Source organism: Mustela putorius, unplaced genomic scaffold (genome assembly GCF_011764305.1).
Source record: "Mustela putorius furo isolate JIRA1106 unplaced genomic scaffold, ASM1176430v1.1 tig00001419_pilon_pilon_pilon, whole genome shotgun sequence".
Classification (NCBI taxonomy): domain Eukaryota; kingdom Metazoa; phylum Chordata; class Mammalia; order Carnivora; family Mustelidae; genus Mustela; species Mustela putorius.
The window spans coordinates 2062345-2082998 of record NW_025421736.1 but is presented as its reverse complement, the minus strand read 5'-3'; the positions used below and the strand labels follow the sequence as shown (position 1 = coordinate 2082998).

General features: G+C 57.4%; 1 long non-coding RNA gene across 2 annotated transcripts; it reads right to left on the bottom strand.

The window, feature by feature from the left end:
* Nucleotides 1-8584: 8584 nt before the first annotated feature.
* Nucleotides 8585-19516, bottom strand: LOC101679957. 2 transcript variants are annotated; one of them, XR_001176803.2, is made up of 4 exons: nt 15452-19516; nt 14959-15199; nt 13926-14769; nt 8585-13653 (listed from the first exon to the last, which is right to left on the bottom strand). It is a non-coding gene; the product is annotated as an uncharacterized LOC101679957 (long non-coding RNA). The 2 variants fall into 2 exon arrangements; XR_001176802.2 differs by having other exon boundaries at nt 8585-14769.
* Nucleotides 19517-20654: the final 1138 nt, after the last annotated feature.

The window sequence follows — 20654 nt, the reverse complement described above, 5'->3', positions numbered from 1 at the left end:
TGCATCCCGGGACCCTCACCTTCCAAGAGGCTCAGGCTCGGACCAGACTGACCACAGGCTGAACAGGGAAGCGGGGCGTTTGTGGGGTCAGCGCTGAATCAGTGGTCCCCGGGGGCCAGGAGCAGAGAACGGGTGGAAACTCTGTCCTGCTTCCTCCCTTTCAGGTTCCTAACCGTGGGTGGGTGACAAGGTGGGGGTGGCGTGGGGTCCTGGGGAGGAAATCCATCTCTCCGACCCCCTTGGCCATGTCTAAGTGAGGCTCCCAGTGTCTTGGCCTGCGTCGGACTGTGGCGTGACCACCGTCCTTGTCTGGAGCTGCTTGTGGCTTCGGCTCAGGTGACCCCTCGGACAGAGCTGCAATGACTTCACTGTCGCCGTAGGTGTGGCTGTGGCCGCGGGGACCCCCTCCGTCGTCTGCGGGCTGAGGCTCTGAGCACGGAGCTCTGGCCACCCGGGCTGGGGCGCTTTCCCGGAGGGTCCACGGGCCATGCTGTCCCTCTCCTGTCCCTCGGCAGCTTTGGCGGGTGGTGGCAGGCGGACAGCTAAGTGGCACTGGCTCCCTCTCGCTGGAGCTGTCCCCCAGCGCTGGGAAGAAGCAGGCGACTCGGCCTCGTGGGGGCAGGCTGCCTTTTCCGCGCTGACGCCGAGGAGCTCCTCATCCTTCCTGATGCTGAGACAGACCCGCTCGCTGAGCTGCGCGCCTGGGCCCTGTCCTTGCCCCGCGTCGGCCTGATCGCTGACGAGTGCGTGGGGTATGTGGACGCAGGTGCTCTGCAGCTCCAAAAAGCCCGCCAGCTGCGTCTCTGAAGATCGCTTGCCTCCGGTTAAACCCGTCCATGCTTCCTTCCCACTTGGAGCCGGAACAGAACGCATCCTCCCCCGGGGCCTTTCCCACCGCGGGGCTGGCGCGAAGCTCAGACTCGGCCCCTCCCTCCAGTTCCCGACCTCCTGCTCCCGCTCCTTGCTGCTCCCCAGAGACCTGGGGATTGGCCCGTGCAGGACGGCGTGACCTCTGAAGCCCCCACGTCCTAGGGCTGCCCTGCCTCCCTGCCAGTCAGGCCAGAGAACCTTCCAGAGCTGAAGGGACCCTTGCCTCGCCCCCGACTCAGCCCCTCTGCTTCACTTAGCTTCATAGCGTGTGGCAGGGACCGAATTCATCCTGCGGATTTGTTCCCACCTCACCCGCCGCCTCGGGGGACAGGGCCCTGTCTCTCCGGCTCACGGCTGCGTCCAGGTGCCCGGAGCACAGTCTGGGGAGTGGGCCTCGGGATGCGGGTGCTGCTTCTCCCTGAGCCCCCCGCAGAGCTCAGGCTTTCCCAGCTGGAGGGTCGCTCTGTGCTCCAGCAAGCCCACGGGTGCCCCTGGCAGGGCTCGGGGTCCTTCTGAAACCTGCATCCATCATCCCACTGGGCTCGTCACTGTTCCGCCGCACTTACTGCTCTGATACCCCGGCTTTGTCTTGGGATCCACGTCCCTCTCCAGCCGGCCCGGTGCTGTTTCCCGGCCTCTCCACCTGCCCTCACTGGGTGACAGGCTGGTTTTCAGCTTAGAGAATCTTTGCTGCTTTTCGAGGCACCTTCCTCAGACCACTAACTCCCCCGGACATGAAATTACATGTTTATTCTGTTGTGCATTTGCTCCTGCCGCCCCTGTCCACCCCGCTGGGGACAGCTCCTGGGGGGAGCCTGGGGTCCCCCCCTGGTATCCGTCAGGGAGCAGGTGGGAGTGTCCGCTGAGTGGGACAATGAAGGGACGGGCACGCGGCCCGCATGGTGGGAACACCCGTCTCGTCACACAAGACGCGTCCCCGTGCTCCCGCAGCTTGTGGCCCCGGGGAGGACACGCCTCTGCCTGCATGTGCCCGGAGGCCTGTCTTCTCACGCAGCCACACTCTGCCCTCCAAGGGGCCCGTGATGGTGAGTGAGTGAGCAAGAGACACCTTCATTCTTCACACGGAGGAACCCATCATGAGCACCTCACTCAGCACTCGGATTCCATCTCAGACCTTCCCTCAGAACTTCCGTCCACTCTCCGTGTTAGGAGTCTGCTGGCCGAGCCGGACAGACGCCCCCTGATCCCCACCCCCTGGTGGGGTCACACCCCCGGAGTGTGGGCCAGCCGGTGCCTGCAGGGACTGAGGGTGCTCTGGGCGACGGACAGCAGGACACCAGGGCCCTGGGTCGACGGCCTGTGGGGAGCCGACTGCTGCCAACAGCCAGAACCTCCCCAGGGAGCCTCAGGGGAGACGCCAGGGCACCGGACACCTGATGGGAGCCTCGCAAGGACCAGCTACGCCATGCCCTGAGTGCAAAACAGGACCGTTAGAGAGTAAATATGTGATGTTCTGGTCGTAGGAATGCCGGGGCTGGTCTTCCCCAGCCAGGGTTTAGCCTGGAGTGACCAGCTCTGTCCTGCTTGGGAACAGCCTCTCCCCACTGGTCAGCAGCCACGTGGTCACCACACCCTGGACCGCTGCAGACAGGCATGTGTCCCTGTCCTGGGAGGCCGTGTGAGCTGCGGGGCAGACCCGTGGCAGCCCAGGCTGTAAAGACAGTGTCCGTGCTGCAGCTCCGGACCCCCTCGGGCCCCCCATGCTGGACCCTCCCTGCGCTCTGGTCTGCTGTCTGGAGGCCCCCACAGGAGCCTCCGTCTCACGCAGTCCTCGCCCGGTGCCTCTGCCCCGCCGGCCCGGGCATCGGGGACCCAGGCCCTCCTCTGTGGGCGATGGGCATTTATAGGGCTGGGTCGGTTGTCCGGTCTGTTCTGCACAGACAACGCAGTGGGATTACACAGGTTTTCACCTACTTGTGTATTTTCTGGGTAACATTTTATTTCACAGTTGTGCAGGGGAGGGAAGGGTCCAGGATATGTGTTCAAGCATTTTCTCAGAACTGCAGAAAATCTATACAGTGTCTTGTCTGAAAACAGGGAGATAAATCCGACATTAAACAGCCAAAGCGCCAGACCCCACTGCGATCACCCACCCTGGGTGGACCCAAACCTTCTGTTATTGAACCACCTGTACTTGCAAAGTCTCGTCCCGAAGCCCGCGGTGTGGCTGCAGCACCAGTCATCACGGCTGCCACCGTTTTGGACAGCATTTCCTGTATGACAGGCTCTCCAGGAGGGCAGAGAGATCAGAGCATTGATTTTTTTTAAACCCCCATAACAATTTGGCACAATTCTGTAAATACACACTTTATAGACTTCCTGAAACTACCTGGCGTTCTGTGGATTTATTGCCCGGCGCTGACCTAACGGCGTGTACCGGGGAATTACGCCTGCCACCCTGCCCCCACTCGGAGCACAGGGCCCCATCCCCGCCGCTGCGTGGAGGGAACACGGGCATTTGTCCTTAACTCAGAGCTGTCCCAGACGTATCGATCTCAGAACCAAATGTCAAATACCCCACTTTCCACAATAAATGTCTCTCTTGAAAGTTCTGTGTAAATTGAATTTTTATAAATCAAATTGTATTGTGAAGCGGGTAAGTGCTGTTTATGGGAAACTCGTTTGCCTTCCTTTACAAATGGGAGAAAACCACGCCAAGGATAAGGAAATTAGTTCACTTTAGTTTTAAAAAAAGTCCTATTTAATCATTTTTACTTAAAAAAAATAATATCAGGTTGTTTTTTTTAAAGGGGGATTACTTGTTCGCTGATTTCCTGTTTGAAACGCTAATTACGTGAACTCGGACCCCAGCCGGAACACACAGCCTCTTTAGGCCCCACTGGAAGGTCTGGAGGAAGAGAGACCCCTTCCCACCACCTGCCGCTCATTTCCGCGGCACGGACCGATGCTGGGGCTGCCGGTCGGGGTTCCCACTGAGAATCACTGCGTGGGTGCGCGGTCCGGAACAGGGGCTCCCACACCCGCCTCATGGGGCTGCGCGGGTCTGGGGTAGAAGTTTCCCAGAAGGAAGCTGTGCGTCATTTTTGATTTTGGAAAACACGATCGGCCGAAGTTCAGTTTGGTTTGCTGGAAGAACGTGGAGCAAAGAATATCGTACAGGCGGGTCTGAGTTCTGATCGGGCGAGATCCGCCTCTGTGATCTCAGACATCAGTCCCACTGCAGGGGTGGGGCACTTACTGCCTTTTCTACGATATTCATTACGATTTTCCCTCATTTCAGCAGATAATTCCAGAACATCTGCTATGCACCAGGAACTTTGTGAGGTCCTGGGAATACAGAGGGGAGGGTACGGACGCCGTGCCTGCCTTGTGGGATAAGACTGTTGCCGAGTAGCACAGGCCTGAAGCAGTGAATCAGCGGCAGTCCGTGCGGGGGTCAATGATTCGTCGGAGGCGTGACTCCCTCGAGGGATCTGATCACAACTTACTTTTTCTCTCTCCTGCTCCTTCAGTTGTCAGAAGGAGAGGGGTGGTCCCCCCAGTAAAAACCAAGTCCGTGACTTTTCTGCTCCGTAGAAGGGATCTTTTCTTACATATAAAACAGAGTCTTGATTTAGAAACTCACACGGCGAGTCTGCGAGTCGTTTATCACTGTTCGGAGCTGACATTTCCCTTCCCGGCATCGACCCCCCCCCCCCGCCCCCAACCCTGTGCTAATGCTGCTGGCGGCTGGGACACTGGGAAGCCAGAGCCATTCCCAGTATCTGACGGGAGATGGTGACACGGGTGTGTTGGTTTCCATCAGCAAAGGAGCCGTGTCCGGAAGAGAAGGTGAGGTGGTTGGGCTCCGTGCCGTTCAGTTCTGAGATAACTGTCCTTCTCCGAGACCCCTCTGTCTTCCGCACAGGACAGAGCAGCCGGACCCCCACCCCTGCACGTTCTGGTCTCTGAGAGTGACCCTGACCGTTCTCGGCAGTGGTGCGAGAGCTGTTGACGGCTCCCTCGCTCTCGGAGCACGAGGAGAAATCCCAGCCTTTCGCTGACTTCCTATCTCCAGAACGGCACCCACTCCCCAGTGTGCGGAGACGTGAGGGGTCGTGCCAGTTATCAGGACTATCTACTCTCACAGATCACCAAGCCACCGGGAGCACACTGTGAGGACATGCCCTGCATCGGCAGGTCCATCACCCCAGAGCCCTGTAACGAGGGGCTGCGAGGGCGTCTGGCTCCCAGGAAATTAACGTCACTTCGGAAACAGGGTCCGGTGCACAGAGAAAACCCGGCTCACCTCCCAGTGCCCGGTGCACTCTGTCCAGCTCACAGCTGCAGGGCCCCCGGAACAAGGCACGGAGGAGAACCCAGGTGTGCACCTGGGAAGTATTTCAGGGCCTTCTGCCCCGGGACGCGACCTCCCGTCCACTCAGGGAGCTCTGAGTCTGCGATGGGGTCCAAGGCAGAAAGGGAGCGAGACCACATGCCTCTGCATCGCGGCCTCCAACCGAAGGGTCTGCCCGCCGGGATGTAGAGTTGTTTCCTGCTCTGTGTGCTGAGTGATACGGGGTGCGTTTTCCAGATGAGCGTCCTAGAGACGTCGTGATCAGCAGTCACCATGGAAGTTGGGGAGCTGTGGTCTCTGCGATGTCTCTCTCACCCGGATGTTGCCTTCTGGTCCGTCCTTCTCAGGACTCCATCATCCCTAGTCCCTGGTGCGACCCCACGAGGACTGCAAGCTGAACTTTGGAGAACACCGTTATCCTCCAACAAATGCAGTTCTTGGCAAGCGTCTTCAGGGCTCTCAGGAAGGACCGAGGGGAAATGAAGAGCTCACGCGCGGCAGTCCCGCAGTCCGGCACCCCGGTAAGCTTGGTCTTGGTATTCCTTTTCCTACATCACGCCGGGGAAGACACACATCTCCAGCAAATGTGGGTCACCCACAAACCACGTTGCAATCAGTCCATCAATCAAGAACATTGTTAGGGACTCTCCCGGCTTCTGGAGCGGACACATCAAGCCCGGGATCGCTGGTGAGTACATGGCGACTGGTAAGGTCGGCCTGATCCCAATTTGTCTCCCATTCTCTTTGGTCCCTTCAGATTCATTTCCACACATTTCCCTCACATTTCTGCTGGTGAAAATTAGCAAGTTCTCATGATCCTTTCACGCTGTAAACTACCTCTCGCAGGTCGGACGTGACGCTGCCCCTTGCAGGGTGGAGGCGGTGGACTCCGGTGGTGGGTGAAGAAGGGGGGGTGGGCTTGGGGCGGACAGCCCCTCTCTCCGCTGGGCCGCCGAGTCAGCCAGACTCCTCAGCCATGGGGAGAGGAATGGCTTCTGCTGGTCAGGCATCCTTGGAGAGATGCAGGGGTTCAGGATTCTCAACCCGATCAAAGTCCACCAGACGCACCCACTGTGAGTCTCAAAATCCCATGACCTCTCAGACCATCCTCCACACTCAAGACAGTCGGTGGGTGGATGAATTCAACAAGGCTGCAACCTGCGTCGTTATGTTCCGCACCTGATTTCCAAAATGCTCCTTACTGCGACGGTGAGAAAAAGAATTTGGGGGGCTGCCCTAGAGTCTCTTTGCTTCTCCATGACTTCCACGGAGACACGATGGCCCCGAGTTTACCATTTTTATTCTAGAAGCTCTCCAGTGTGAAGAAGGAGAATTCTTCACTGTCTCGGGTGTCCTGGGACAATGGCTGAGTGGGGGAGCCACTTGGGGTAGCAGCCCCGAAGCCCTGGACTCCCCGGGTTCTGCATCATGATGAGGAGTAGACGTCTCTTTCAGGGATGCTCTAGCACACTGCGGATTTGGTGTCCGACTGTCGGACGCTAATGAGCTCAGCATTGCACTTAAGGCCACGCACGTGACTAATCCCAGGACCCCACCTTTGAGGATCTGCTTCCCAGGCTGGCACTGCTTCTGGTACCAGACGCCACCACAGCCAGGATCTATCAGGATCCTGCCCAGGCATTTCCGCAGGTGGGATTTAATACAAGGAATCGGTTGCTCGGGTAATAGAGGCTGAAAGCATGCGGAGAGGACACTGTGGCAAGCCATAAATAACACAAGTTGAAAACAACAACCCGTTCCGGAGCTGGGGACAGCAACGCTGAGGCTGAGCGACCGGGTCCTGGGAGCCCTGAGGGGGGCATGGAGCCGGGGAACAGAGCGCAAGGATGGCGTCTGCTTCAGGTCGAGCAACTGTTCACCTGTGAGGGACCCTGTGCCCACCGCCCCCCTGCCGCCCTGCCCCCTATCGTGGAAGGCAGCCTTTGCCTATCTGCTCCTCAGACATGTGCGTGCAGAGCTTGTCTGAGCCCGAGAGGGGAGAACAGAACCAAGACTGGGTGATTGGCCAAGGACATACAACTCGCTCTCCAGAAAGAAGAAAGAAGGAACTAAGTGAGTCCGGGGGATCCTGGAGCTGGGCAGTGGGGGTGAGGAAGCAGAGGGTTTTGAAAGTGGAAGTCTGCTGGGACAGGAACGTGAGGACACGAGCAGAGAGGACATTTTGAAGGCACTTTGCAGTGAACTGAGAACACATTTGGATCGAACTGAGATTGTTGTCCATTTTTTTTTTTCTCCTGAGCCTCAGGTGCTGAGAGGGTCCCCCACGTTCGGCTCACAGCCAGCTCGCGGGCACGCGGGTTCAGGCAGGACCCCCGTCTTCATTCTGCTCAGTGTTTTCTCTTCCACGCTGGGTCCCACCACCGCTCTGGCCTCACAGCTCGGCAACTGCAGCGACGTGTTTGATATATGCAATTAGACAGGTGCGTAACTTTGAAAAACAGGCAGTGTGCGCATACATAAAATAGATTAAAAGTTCATGTAACGTAGTGTGCCGTGAGTCTGATGTGGTTTCTTGCATTTTGCACAAAGCACCTGTATTTAAGCTTTTCCTTGTTGGTCGGTAGCTCCTGATCATGGGTCCTGGTTCCCACACGGAGCACCGAGTTATGGGTCCTGCAGTGTCCGTCAGTCCAGCCTGGTGGATAGACGTCCTGGCTGCCTGCAAACCCTGACATGCCCAAGGGCTCAAAGCCCCGTGTGGATTTCTCTATGGGATACAGGATGGGAATAGACCAGAGTATTTCTTTCCTTTTATTAAATTGAGATATAATTTACAAGCCGTAAAGTTTACCCTTATAAAATGTACAATTCAATGGTTTTCAGTATATTCACCAATATATATGCCTCACCCCAATCTAATTCCAGAGCACTTTTATTACCCCATAAAGAAACCCTGCACTCATTAGCAACCGTCGCCCCCTCCCACCAACCACGGGTCTACTTTCTGTAAGGATCTGCCTGTATTTCTTTGCCTTTAAAATTTTGTTTATTAACTTACTGACCTTCTGATGACAGAAGGTAAATTAACTAACATTTCAGTCCATAAACCATGAGCCTGTTTCTTTCCTTCTTCCTTTCTTTTTCTTTTTCTTTCTTTCTTCTTTTTTAATAATCCATTTCTCTCTGCGCTCCCCCTTCCCTCCCACTGGCCTTCACCCGATGTTTGGGGTTAACTATGTGTGATAGTAACTGTGGCATCGAATTACACTTACGAAATGCAGAGAATTATTTTGTGTACCTTTTTAAAAAGGGGTTTTCTTGGTGGTGGTGTTCTTTTTCTTCTTGTTGTTGGTGGTGGTGTTTTGTTTGTTTTTCTTTGTTTATTTGTTTGTTTTGCTTTGTTTTGGACTCTCCACACTCAACGTGGGGCTCAAACTCATAATCCTGACATCAAGAGTCCCACGCTCCTCTGACTGAGCCAGCTGGGTGCCCCTAATTTTTTTTGTACTTCTTAACTCTCCACAGTGGTATTTTCTATCACTTTGTACTTTCTCACTCAACTCCTTGGTTTGGGAGTTGGAGGGACAGGCTGCACAGTGGTCACGACCAGCTCTGTCTAAGTACCACCTCCCATGAGAAAGAGCCGGAACCCACCGGAGAAATTGTTGATTTTCAAGTCTGGGGCAGAAACTGTTGGAGGAGCACGTGGGACCCCTCTTCACGCCTGATGGCAGAAAAGTTGTCAGAGTCAACCAAGGTCCCATGACACGTGCTCAGAAAATAAATTTGAGATAATAGAGGTATTAGCTGCCATGCACTGGCAAACATCAGATAGATGTAAATTTGTGAGTTCATAGTAATACTGAAAAAACAGCTCATTCGTCAGGTGCAGAGGACCCTAGGGAGTGAAGGGCTCTAACCCGAAGATGGGAGGGAGAGCACGGGGAGACCTGAGGTTTGCTCGGCTTGGCTGATGTGGACTGACCTCAAGGAAACCAAAGAGTTGGTGATGGGAAGTGTCTCCAGCGAATGAATGAACCAGAAGTCATGAAATTTCAATATCACAACTTGGAACTCTCGAAGGAATGGATGTCGGCCGGGGTCACCAGCAGCAGCAGACGTCACAGAGTGGGAGACGAAGGAGACTGTGTAACCGGCACCAGACACGCAGACGTCTTCTGGGAAACACTCCTGCAAACCCTAAATCCGACGGGGTGTGTAGATCTGCATTTACAGAAAGTACAGGGGTCGTCTGAATGGGCTAAACGCCATCGCGGGGCTGCAGTCAGCAGAAGTCTGCCTGTGGGAAGCTCTGGGACAAACATCCTGTGTTCTTCAACAAACCACGTCCAAGGGGCATAATACTTAAGGATAAAATGACAGTCCCCTTGGAATTTGCTTTACAAATCCTATTGAAGAGAAGCCATTTCCGGATGGAGGGAGGTTTGATGGACAAGCAAACTGATTGCAGAGTTTGCCCCTAGACACAGACACAGACACAGACACACACAGACACACACACACACACACACACACACACACACGCGCGCGCGTGCGCAAACACACAGGCAAATACGCTGCTAAAAACCACTCACAGAACAACTAGGGAGAGGCACGCGCAGTGGCAGCCAGCACTGAGTGTGGAAAATCGCGCAATGAGCTCCTGATGGTGTGATGTTTCCAAAAAGGGAAAACCTGTATTTTTGAGTTGCAAACCATAATACTTAAGGATAAAATGACAGTTCCCTTGGAATTTGCTTTACAAATCCTATGACACGGGATCGGGGTGAGGGGGTGGATGCAGCTTCAGTTTTCGTGAAAGCTGGGGGGCTGTTTTGTTCCAGTTTTGTATACTTTAAATTTATATAATAAAATTAAAAACAAAAGGTCTCAGTCCAGACCCACCTTTCCTCACTGGAAGGCATGGACACTTCCTTAACCCACTTCTACCTTTAAGGCCCTCGCCCTTGCTGGGGAGGGTGGTGAAACCTCGGTTGTGGGTTTGGGAGAAGTGACTGGCTCACAGCACGCACGTTGTTGTGGCTCTGCACGCCTGGCTTTGGTGGTGCCCAGTGGCTGGTGGCAGTGGGTTCTGGATGTCCACGCCCCCAGGGCCACACAGAGGCCACCGTCTGTGAGCATCTGTTGTTCTGTCCTCACTCGGGGCCAGTTCCCGAGGGACAAACACAACTGAGGGGAAACCAAGAATGAGGAAGGGCTTACTGGGCTGTATGGTATCCATGCACTAAACTTCCCTGAATGTTGCCAGGTGGTCTGCGGGGAGGCTGGACGTCTGCGGGAAGGCCGCCCCCCACATGCTCGTTCTTGTCTGGAATCGTCTCTTGCTGCGTTCTGCCATCCTGAGGTCTTGTTTTAGGGAATGTCGGCTTCTTTTCACCTGTCATCCCTTTGGTTGTGACTTTCTGGGAATGAACCGCTGCACACCACCAGGATTTCCATTCATTTCTTGGCCGTTTCCATGTGTATTTGCCCAAATACCTTGTTTTCAATATGCTGTTCTGTTGTCCGTTCTCCATGTTAGAAAGACCTCCCCTCAGTATCTCATGGGTCCGCATTCTTGTCACCGGTGTTCCACGTGAAAGAAAACCTAGTTTTATTCATCCCCAGACCCTCCCTTTTTACCCAGAGACGTGTGCCTTTCGAATCTTCACGAAGAGTCTGTCAGCACCGGGAGATCACAGACCCGGTCTGGCCACGGTCCTCGAATTGTTCTATAGTTGACACTCGCTGTCTTAAAAATCTACCTAGAGTGTCTTCTGCTGTGCTTGTGCACACGACGTGTGCTGATGATGGTGCATTATACGTGCCACGTGATGGATGGCTGTCTGAGTTACACCTCGTGCGGTTTCCATTGGCTTAAATTTCTTCTCTGAAGGTTGGGTTTGTATTTTCCTGCTTTCCTGCCTGTCCTGCCACTTTTTATTGGATTGTAGACATTGTGCTCTTAAGTTATTGGGTGCTGGATTTTGTCTTGCTTCTTTAAATACCACACTTTTTTCTGGAATAAATTTCCTCACTATCTGCTTGATTTCTTTTCTTTTCTTTTTAAATGTTCGGTTTTAAGCTTTGTGAGGGTAGAGATAAGTGAACTGTGGTACAGACCTCCCGATAAGCAGTTTAATGCTGTGAAAGTCACAACCTCACTGAGCATCGGACGGTCTGGGACTGTGCTTGCTGTATCGTGTTCTGTGAAAAAGAGGAAAAGCCCCAGAACTGTGTATAAGAGGACCTCAACACTCCTGGTTTTAAATGCAGATGGAGTGTCTATAGATAAGAAAGTCTAGGAAAAATAGGAAGATTTCGGTCATTAGACATTTTTTGGAAAATTTCTCTCTTTCTTACATTGCTCTCCAGCGTGTGGATCTTATGTGTTAGAGGAAAAGTTAATACTCGCCAAATAAAACATGCTTGGACCCACACTCACCATGAACACAACTATGACGGGCAGCACGGAGCATTGGCAGGGACAGAGGAGAACCAGAACCACCTACGGTGCTGGCAGGAGTGCAGACTAGTGCAAACATATTCTACCCGTTAGAAGTAGGCACTGAAGCCACACGTGTGCTCCGTGAGCCCACGGCTGCACTTCTAGGAAGATGTTCCAAAGAAGGGGCATGCGGCCATGCTCCGAAGCCACTAGCAAGCATGTGTGCAGTGTGTGGTCATGATGTCCCAGAGGGCTGGCGCCCCAAAGGTCCACCCATAGTAAAGTCAGGGTACGTCTGTGCAGGGCAGTGCCACCTGGGAACATGGAAAGCAGGGGTGAGTTTCTGAAATGCAGTGTGGAAAGGAAGAGTCCAGACACAAAGGAGCGCACGTTACGCACACATCAGGACAAAGGGAATCCGCCACGGTTGAAGTCAGGATCACGGTGACCCTTGGTGGTCAGAGCAGCCACGAGAAGAGGCTGTGGGGTGCCGGGCGCACTCTGCACGCATCGCCTTCCTTTCTGCTTACCCCGAGCCAAGCCCTGGAAAAGAAAAGTGCTAAGGAAGTGTTTGTTGAGTGATGGATGGGGTGGAGGGTGGAGAGACGACGCGGCCTTGACGCTCACAACTGTGGTTTCTGTCCGCTCCGGTCTGCTCTCCGGTCTGCTCTCCCGTCTGCTCTCCGGTCTGGTCTCCGTACCTTCGCCCTCTACGCGGAGATGACGCCGGATTCCCGTGTCTCCCTGGCCTACCCCGCATCCCTGTGTTATGGCAGAATCCGATCTGATACAGCGATGCTCCCATTTTGCCCCTGCCTGGACTTGGGAGTAAAGTCCCCAAATAACACCAGAGACAGCTGTCTTCTCCTTTACGCTTCAGAGCGAATGCTCAACCGCGTCTTCCACGCTTACGGAAAACACGCCAGGACAGAACCCCAAACAATGGGCTAGGGTGGGCGTAGTCTTCTCTACACTGGAACGCAGAGGAGGCGGAGATGACCTGCCCAATCTCCCCAGAGACACGGCGTTTTTGCTTCAAAGGATCCATTGAAGGAAAAGCCCAGTGGGGCTCCGGGGTGACGGCAGGAGTCCTTCCAGGAAGGGAGCGCCCAAAAGGTCTGTGTGTTCGGGGACATATTTCAACCACGTAGAGGCGAGGAGATGAGTGTGGTGTGAACAGGAAAGGTGTCTGGGGACCGTCACAGCAGACAGAGGGGGCAGAGGTGGGAGGCCCTTCTTCAAGCCCAGGAGGTGTGCATCCGGCAGTCACTCGTCACGAGGGTGATGGGGCTAGGACGAGAAAGCCAGCCTTCTTCCCCCGGCGCTGGTCAGAAAGAACAGCCCCAGGGAGCGTCTCTACAGGACGGCAGAGGTGGAGAGTGGCTCTCGGACGTGTGTCATGGTACAGGACAGGGAGCGGTGGCTGGGGGAGGGGTAGGAGGGCCGCCCTGTGTCGCCTGTGGCCTATCGCACACGACCCACAGTCTCACTCAGGGACCCCGATCCCAGGCCCCGGCTGTCGGCCCCCACGACGGACTGGGAAGTCCTTCCAGGCCAGAACATCATGTGAGGGTCGTTGCCTTTTTCTCAACAAGACCTTGGGGAAGGTCGTTTCCACCGGCGTCCTGTTAGACCCTCCGTCCCTCACTGCTTAGGGCGATTTACTCCCGTTCAGGTTTTAGAGAGAAACACAAAGATGGAGAACACCCCGGCCACTCACCTCGAGCTCCGGAATGGCCGCCTCCGGCCACTGTTTCCGGTGCAGACTTCCCCGCTCACCGCACACGCTCCTCTGGCCGGGGACATCTTCCCCGAGTGTGGCGGGCAGAAGGCCGTGGGGGCGAGGACGAGCGCAGAGCCAGAACCAGACTCCGCGGACCCAGGCCTGGGCCCCGGGGCGCACGTGTGCGCGCTTCCCCTGGAGGGTGCCCGGCAGCCTGGCCCCTCTCATTCTTGCCCCGAGAGTCCGTTCTCCTCAGGCCCCTCGAATCCCTACGGCGGCTCATGTGCAGACGTGCGGGGCCGGCTGGCACGTGCTGAGTGATGTCACTGTGGCCTGAGGCAGAAGGGGGATGTCAGATGGCAGAGGCGCGACCAAGTCCCAAGACCACGCCCGTGATTTGTGTTTTACACGTTTGGTTTATCTCCACCTCGATCCGAGCTCCTTTCCACGAGCTCCACGAGCTCCACCGTGGCCCGATACAAAGCCGCAGAGGGAGAGCTCGGGGAGCCGGAGATGGGAGCAGAGGCCGGCGCAGGCGAGAGCCGCCCACGTTCGCTCGTCCGATGGTTCCGGCCACGGCGGAGCGTCATTAAAAATGCACTTACGCATCCGAGTGTACGGATCGATGGTGGGTTACGGGAGGTGTCGAGCTCGAGACAGCAAGGAGTGTGAGCGGAACGGAGGAGGCCGCCGTCTGTCGGACTATCAGAGAAAGCGCTGTCGTCATGCCATCTCCCAGGCAGTTGGATCCGTGATGTCAACTGTCCCCCCGAGTTTGGAACGGCAACTCCGATTGGGGCACCCCGGGTTAATGCACGGGGCCGAGTCACATCCCGCTAACGGACTCGACGGAAATGCCCGAGGGGACCCAGAGGAAGTGATTGGCCACACCCTTCCCGCAGGCAACAGCCACGTCCACCTTCTCTGACGTAGAATCTCACTTTTTCTAAGTGTCCCTGCAGCATCAAAAGTTTACTTTATGCAACGAGAAGCCCGCACTGAGGTCGTCTGAGAAATGCTCTTTGGTGTGCGCTGTCCCCGGGGACGGGAGACCTAGGGGAAGGCTGCGAGCGAGTCTGAGCTTCGGAACGCACAGCACGGAGCATGGGGATGGGGTCTTCTTGGTCTGACTCGTGCCAGCCTCACCTCCCTCAGCCCAAACCAATCTCCTTCCCTCCACGTTGCTCCTGCAAACCTTCCTGACCCGGGCCACAGAAGGCTGTCCCCGTGAGCACCTGACGGTCCCCTCACTCACGTAAGGGCTGAGCATGGAAGATGGACGTAGATGTCCGTTAGCCACGGGACAGGTGTGAGCACCCCGGAGGTCCCCTGGCTCCTGCCTTCTGTGGCCTTTCTGTCCCAGCCGTGCTCGCTCCCGCTGCTCTGTGTCCGAGTCCCAGCAGCGGACCCCGGAGCGGGGTCCAGACATGCTCTCTGCAGGTCAGACGGCTAGGGAGACACACGCACGCACCCTTTACTCTCTCCATCTGACCTCATAGGCTCCCGCGCTCCTGTTCCAGCAGATAAGGGACAAGGGGGAGGAAGGAGCTCGGCAACCGGAGACATCTGTGCCATGTGTCTCTTGGTTAACCCAGTCTCTGTGGAGTTAATTCTAAATTCAAAATTCAGATCTCTTACCAAGGCTGTTTCCTTGATTTGTCTCTTGTGTCTTTGCCCCTGCAACGCCTCCCCATGATGAAGGAGCAGGTGTGTGGGTGCTGCCGGGGTCCTGGGTGCCTCCTCGTGGGTCAGGGGATGTTTTCTGCCCCAGCACAGCCACTGTCTAGGGATTCTCACCCTGGTTTCCCTGGTGAGGACTTAGGTCTTTGTCATCCACCTTCTGGGGTGGCCACAGCTGTTACCACCTTGAGCTGCGTTCCTGAAAAGGAAAATGCACAGGAGAAGCCTGGACTCGATCTCTCTGCGTACAGACCGGCCAAGGTCCGGCTCTGACCCAAATGAGACCCCGGGTCAGGCGTCCGCCCTGCAGGCCGTGGCTGTGTGCTCGCTGCGGCCCTCCCCTTGGCTGGTGACCACCTGGTAGAGTTGGCTCCCTCTCCCCACCCCCAGGATCGGAGAGATGCTGGGCATGCGGTTACCCTCCGTGGTCCTGGGTGGCCGCCTACGGTACCTGCACCCCAGCTCCGTCGGCTGTAGCATCAAGACAGGGCCGACGTCCATCCGGCAGGGTGGTGCTGACGATCACATGAGCGGGGCCTGAAAAGTGCCGAGAGCAGGGTCGACACATAGCGAGCCCTCGGCCAGGCATCCTCCTCGAGACAGTGGTCGCCTCTGGGGGAGCAGAGTGGGGGTAAACACACACACAGACGGGAGTGGAACTGTGTCCCCCAACCCGGGATTCACATGCTCAAGTCCCAACTCCCAGTTTCCCAATTTAATTGGAAGTAAGGGTGTGGTGGATGCTGGGAATTAAACTGGGATCATACTAGGGAGGGTTGGGCTCTAATCCTAAAGGACCGGTAAGGGGGAAATTTGGACGCAGCGACACTTGGCCAGGGAAGACACCGTGTGAGAGTGAAGGCAAAGATTGGAGGGCTGCAGTAGGAATGAAGGAACGTGCTCAGCTTCCAGCAAACCACCAGGAGCCACGAGAGAGGCCCGGAGCAGGGAGAGAGGCCGGGAGCACCCTGTCCCCCCGAGCCTCAAGGAGAACCAGCCCTGCCAGCCCTCTGATCTCCTACTTCCAGCCTCCGGAGCCGGGAGAGAACACTTCTCTGTTGGTGAAACCCTCGGTGTGCTGCCGTGTGACAGCAGCCCTAGGGAAAACTCATACACAGTCACTCGAACTTCACCGATGCCTGTGGGCTTCATTATCCCTGTTCCCCAACGGACCCTCCTGTGAGCTGGTTGTGGGGCCGCTGCCGACGGAGACACAGCCTCTCGGTTCCTCCTGATCTCGAGTCCCGACGCAGCGTTCGGGACTCGTAGTCATGGCGCAAGCCCTCACCAGCCGAGTCCACGCTCATGCTCAGCCCAGGATCAAGTGTCTGGGAGGTGATGCAAAGCGAGACCCTGCCGTGTGGGGCTTAGGCGCCTGCAAGCCGGACTCCACGTCTCTCCCGGTGGACAAACTTTCCCAGCCGGTGGCTTGGTGCCCCCCACCATCTCAACTCGTACTGGAGCCTCCTTGGGTCTCACTCCATGGTCACCTCTCCCCCTGGACCCTCAGGCAGGGGACGGCAGCCTCTGTCACTCAGACCACTGTCCCCCATGCCCTGCCCCCAACAGAAGATGGACTCCGAGAAGGGGTCCAGGAAATGTCCAGCGCCTGGACCAAAGTTTCCGCTGGAAGTCTCGTGTCTTGACTAATGAGTACTCTAGTTTGAAAAACAATCCTGAAGACTGGCTGCACATCAAAATGACGGGCAGTTATAGGCACTCAATGGACATTTGCCGCATTTAATGGGATTGAATTTCCGAGGAGCTGGACATTTCCTCCATCAAATATCCAATATGCCCTGATCGTGCACGGGAGGGGGATGCGGTAGCCAGCTCTGGAGCGCGCGGCCAAAGACAGAGGACGTTCGTGTCATGGACAGAGACAACTGGGACCGGGCCTTCCCGAGAAGCCACTTGGGTGTTCCCGTTAGTGCGGCCCGTTGGGGAAGGGTCTCGCCGGGCACTCACAGAAGCCGGGTCTTCAAGTGGACATAACGCATGCTGACAGACAGCTCCTCAGTGACCGTGAGGTCCCGCCGGGTTTCCTCCCTCCCCCGCACAGCCAGGGCTCTGTGCGGGAAGGACCAGAGATGAAGGCAGTGACTGTCCTAGACCCCCGAGGTCAAGCCAAGGTCGCATCAAGACGCTGGCATCTGCTTTTCTTCAACTGCTTCTCACCTGGGAGGGAGTGGCGGAACTGGAGAGGCTTTGCCATTGGACCGGGGCCGTATGTGGTCCCCTCTAGGCTTTCCTCTAGGAGGAAAACCATCCAGGCCCCTCCGAGCTCCCGTCTGCCCTCAGCCTGGCTTTTCTGAAAGTCGCCGTTGCAGCTGATGGCTGAGATCAGTCAACAGGGGAGCAAGGCAGCTTGGGGGTCCAGGGTGGCGCACATCTGCGGACGGTCTGCTCCGTCTGTAAGCGCCGGGTCGCCAGGTAAAAAACAGGAACCCGGTTCAACTTGAGCTTCAGAGAAGCAGCAAATAATTTCCTAGTGTAAGTATATTCCAAATATCGTATTTTTACTTGGCTCCTTCTCGGAACCCTGAGAGGCATACTGTGCCACATTGAGTAGAACGGTGCCTTCGGTCGACCCCTTTGTGCCCGTGGCTGGACGTGACTGGACCCTCCTCCAGGCCCTGCCCGGGCGGGTCTCCACCCGTCCTTCCAGCGTGCGAGAGGGCCACGAGCTGTCCGTGCTCCTGCGAGAATCCGTACGAGGAGGGCTATGGTGCGTCCGCGCGCTGGTCTGTGTGTGCGGTCCCTTGTCCCCGCCTCCCTGCTCCGTCCTTCCTCCGGTGTTTCCTTCCTGGCCGCCAGCCACGCGGGGGGCCCCTGTGCAGGAGCTGGGCAACACCCGCTCCTCGCTGGGCGACCGGCCGGCAGCCGCTCCACACCGGCAGAAATCGTGCGAAGTAATGTCCGGCGGCTGGTGGTGACCTGCCCGGAGCTCCTTTCCTGGCTGCTGACGGCTCCCAGACGCCCTCACTCTGGAGCATTTCCTTGCAGACAGGAGAACCCGGGCAGCCTTCGTCCCCCGCGACGTCGCACAGAGTCCTGCCAGAGCCTGCCCACACGGATCGTGAAAGGCCACCACCTTGGCCTCAAGGGGGCTGAACTCTGGAGTGCAAACGCCTTACCTGTGGGGGCTGCTCCTGGCCAGCTCTCCGCCGCGCCCCATCTTGCTCCCCGAGCCCCATCTGCTCCCGGAGTCTCATGGTCTTGCGTCCTGACCCACATCTTGCTCCCCAAGGCCTGTTCTGCTCCCCGAGCCCCCTCAAAAGCAATCCCTTCTTCTCAACAGATCTCTTGAAGGAGAAGCACCAGGCTCTGCTAGGGGACAAGCCCCTAAGACTGTCCCTCATTTTCTTGATTTGGAAGCAGCGTGACGTATTTGATCCTATTTGCTTTCGAAAGGTGGGTAAGAGGGGGAGAGAGTGCGCCGCATTACCCAGGGAAGAAAACCGACCTCGAACAAGTTGAGGACTGTGTGTGAGGGCGTCAGCAGGCCGGCTGACTCCGGAATAAGAGTCGGAGCCTCCGAGCCCAGAAGGATGTTTCTCCCTGAGTGAAACACTCCCAGCCGTGGGCAGTGGGACCGGCGTCTCCGGCAGCCCTCCCCGAGCGCCCTGCAAGAATCCCGGTTAATTTGCAGCCAGTGCCTCCGAGCAAAGAGTTCCCCCCCTGCCCCCCAGCCCCCCTGCAGAGCCCACAGTGGGCTCTCAGGAAGGGAGCCTGTGCTGGTGGGTCCGCACTCTTCCGATGCGATGAAGACGCAGACGTTCTATCTCAAACCATGCTCCAAAAGACTAAGAGAAAAGATCTGCTTTTCTCCAGGGGGCAAAGGCAGAGAGCTGAGAGATGGGGTTTAGGCCCAGGATGGGGGGTGCTGGCGGTGTGCAAGCCTGAGATGGTCCTGGGGGAGAGGAACGGACGCACCCATTCAGTGTCCACCGAGAGGGACCCCCACGGCCTGGAGTTGCAGGAGGCGGCGAGTGTGCAAGGGGCTGGGCTCCGGCTCTGTCCCTCGGAGCCCCTCTGGGTGTGTGGTCTCATCCACTGGGCAACAGCCCAGCCACGGAGGCCCCGGGACTTCCCGGGACAGGCCTGGGGTGTGTCATGGCCTAGTCCCTGCTCAGCTGGGAGGCCTGGTTCAGGACACGCCACCCCCCACCCGCCCCATGCCTCGGTTTCCTCCTCTAAATTTGCTTTCTTCCCCAGGGCTCCGCTCACCTGCTACGGCTTTCTACACATCAGTCAGTTGTCACAAAGTAAAACGGAGTTAGTCCTGTCTCACCAGCCACATTTCTAGGTTATGAAGCCGCGAGTGGTGGACGTTGAACAGAAAACAAATCCAGACTCCACAGGGAGACGCTTGATTCCAACGGCAGTGACAGTGTGGGGCGTGCGGTGGGGAAGGAGGTCCTGGAGGGGGGCTGGTGTGGGCTGTGGGGAGACGCCGCCTCACGGTCCGCCTGGGGCTCGGCAGGGGGGTGGTCCGACCCAGAGGAGGGGACGGTCCGACCGCATGTGGCCGAGCGCTGTAGCGGGGCACGACCCCGGGCTGTGCAGGGCCCTGAGAGGGAAGAGGATCCGGAGAGGTTCGGTGAACCTGCACAGGAGCCCAGGGCCCAGGTGAACGGCAGCCGTGTGTCTGGTCTCTCCGTGCGGGCGGCCCAGCGTTCGGACAGTCCCCGTCCCGGAGCTTCCTTCAGTCCATGCGGCTCCGGGAGAGGCGACAGGGATTCCTCCATGTGGATCCAGCCGGGGCACAGGCCCGCCAGCCCACGTGCAGCATCTCCCCGTCCCGACCGCTCTGCAGGCCGCAGCGCTGGGTTAACTCACCTGCGGGGTCGACCCTGGGCCAGGCCCACCTCCCCCACACCGGGGCGCCTGGAGCCTGTGAGCCCGGCGGTCATCCACCACCGAGCCTCTGCTCCCGTGGCCAGGGGTGTGGACTCTGACCCCTGAGAACCTCCCTCTGCACCTCGCGGCCCCTACGGGCCACACTCCAAGCCTCACCCAACGCCGCTAGGACTGAGCTTTTGCATCAGGAGCCCCTGGGCAGTGTGGGGGGCTCCCCCGGACACCGTGCGGAGACAGCCGGCCGAACCGTGATGGGGCCTCCCCTGGGGCTAGACAGCATCCCTGAAGGAGACAAAATGGACCTTGTCCCAACCCACACGGTCAAACCTCGTCCCCTACCCTCCCAGCCTGCCTCCGGAATTCCGGATTCCCCCACGACCCACCCCCACACCGAGTCCCTTTCTTTCCTCCCCTTCCCATGCCCCATGGTCCGCTTCGGCCCCCACTCCGTTCTCCCACTGGCACCTCAGTCCCTCTGTCTTAGCTCGGTCAGCCCAGCACGAGCCCGAGCCTCTCTCCGAGACAGTGAGCCCTGGAAAAGCCGTCTTGTGGCCCTTCACCACTGCCCGGTGTGGTTTTTCTCCGACAGCTAGGTGTCCCTGCGTTGGCAAAGCCACCTCAGACCTCCACGGGGCCCCCAGAAAGTCCCTCCCTCGGGCATATCCAGCCGCACCAGCGGGAACACTGGCCGGGCTTCCCTGCAGGTGCCCCGTGGGCAGCCCTGGGAGGCTCTCCCAGGACGCAGAGCCAGGGCACCCCCTCTACCTCGAACCAAAGTACAGGCAGGTCCG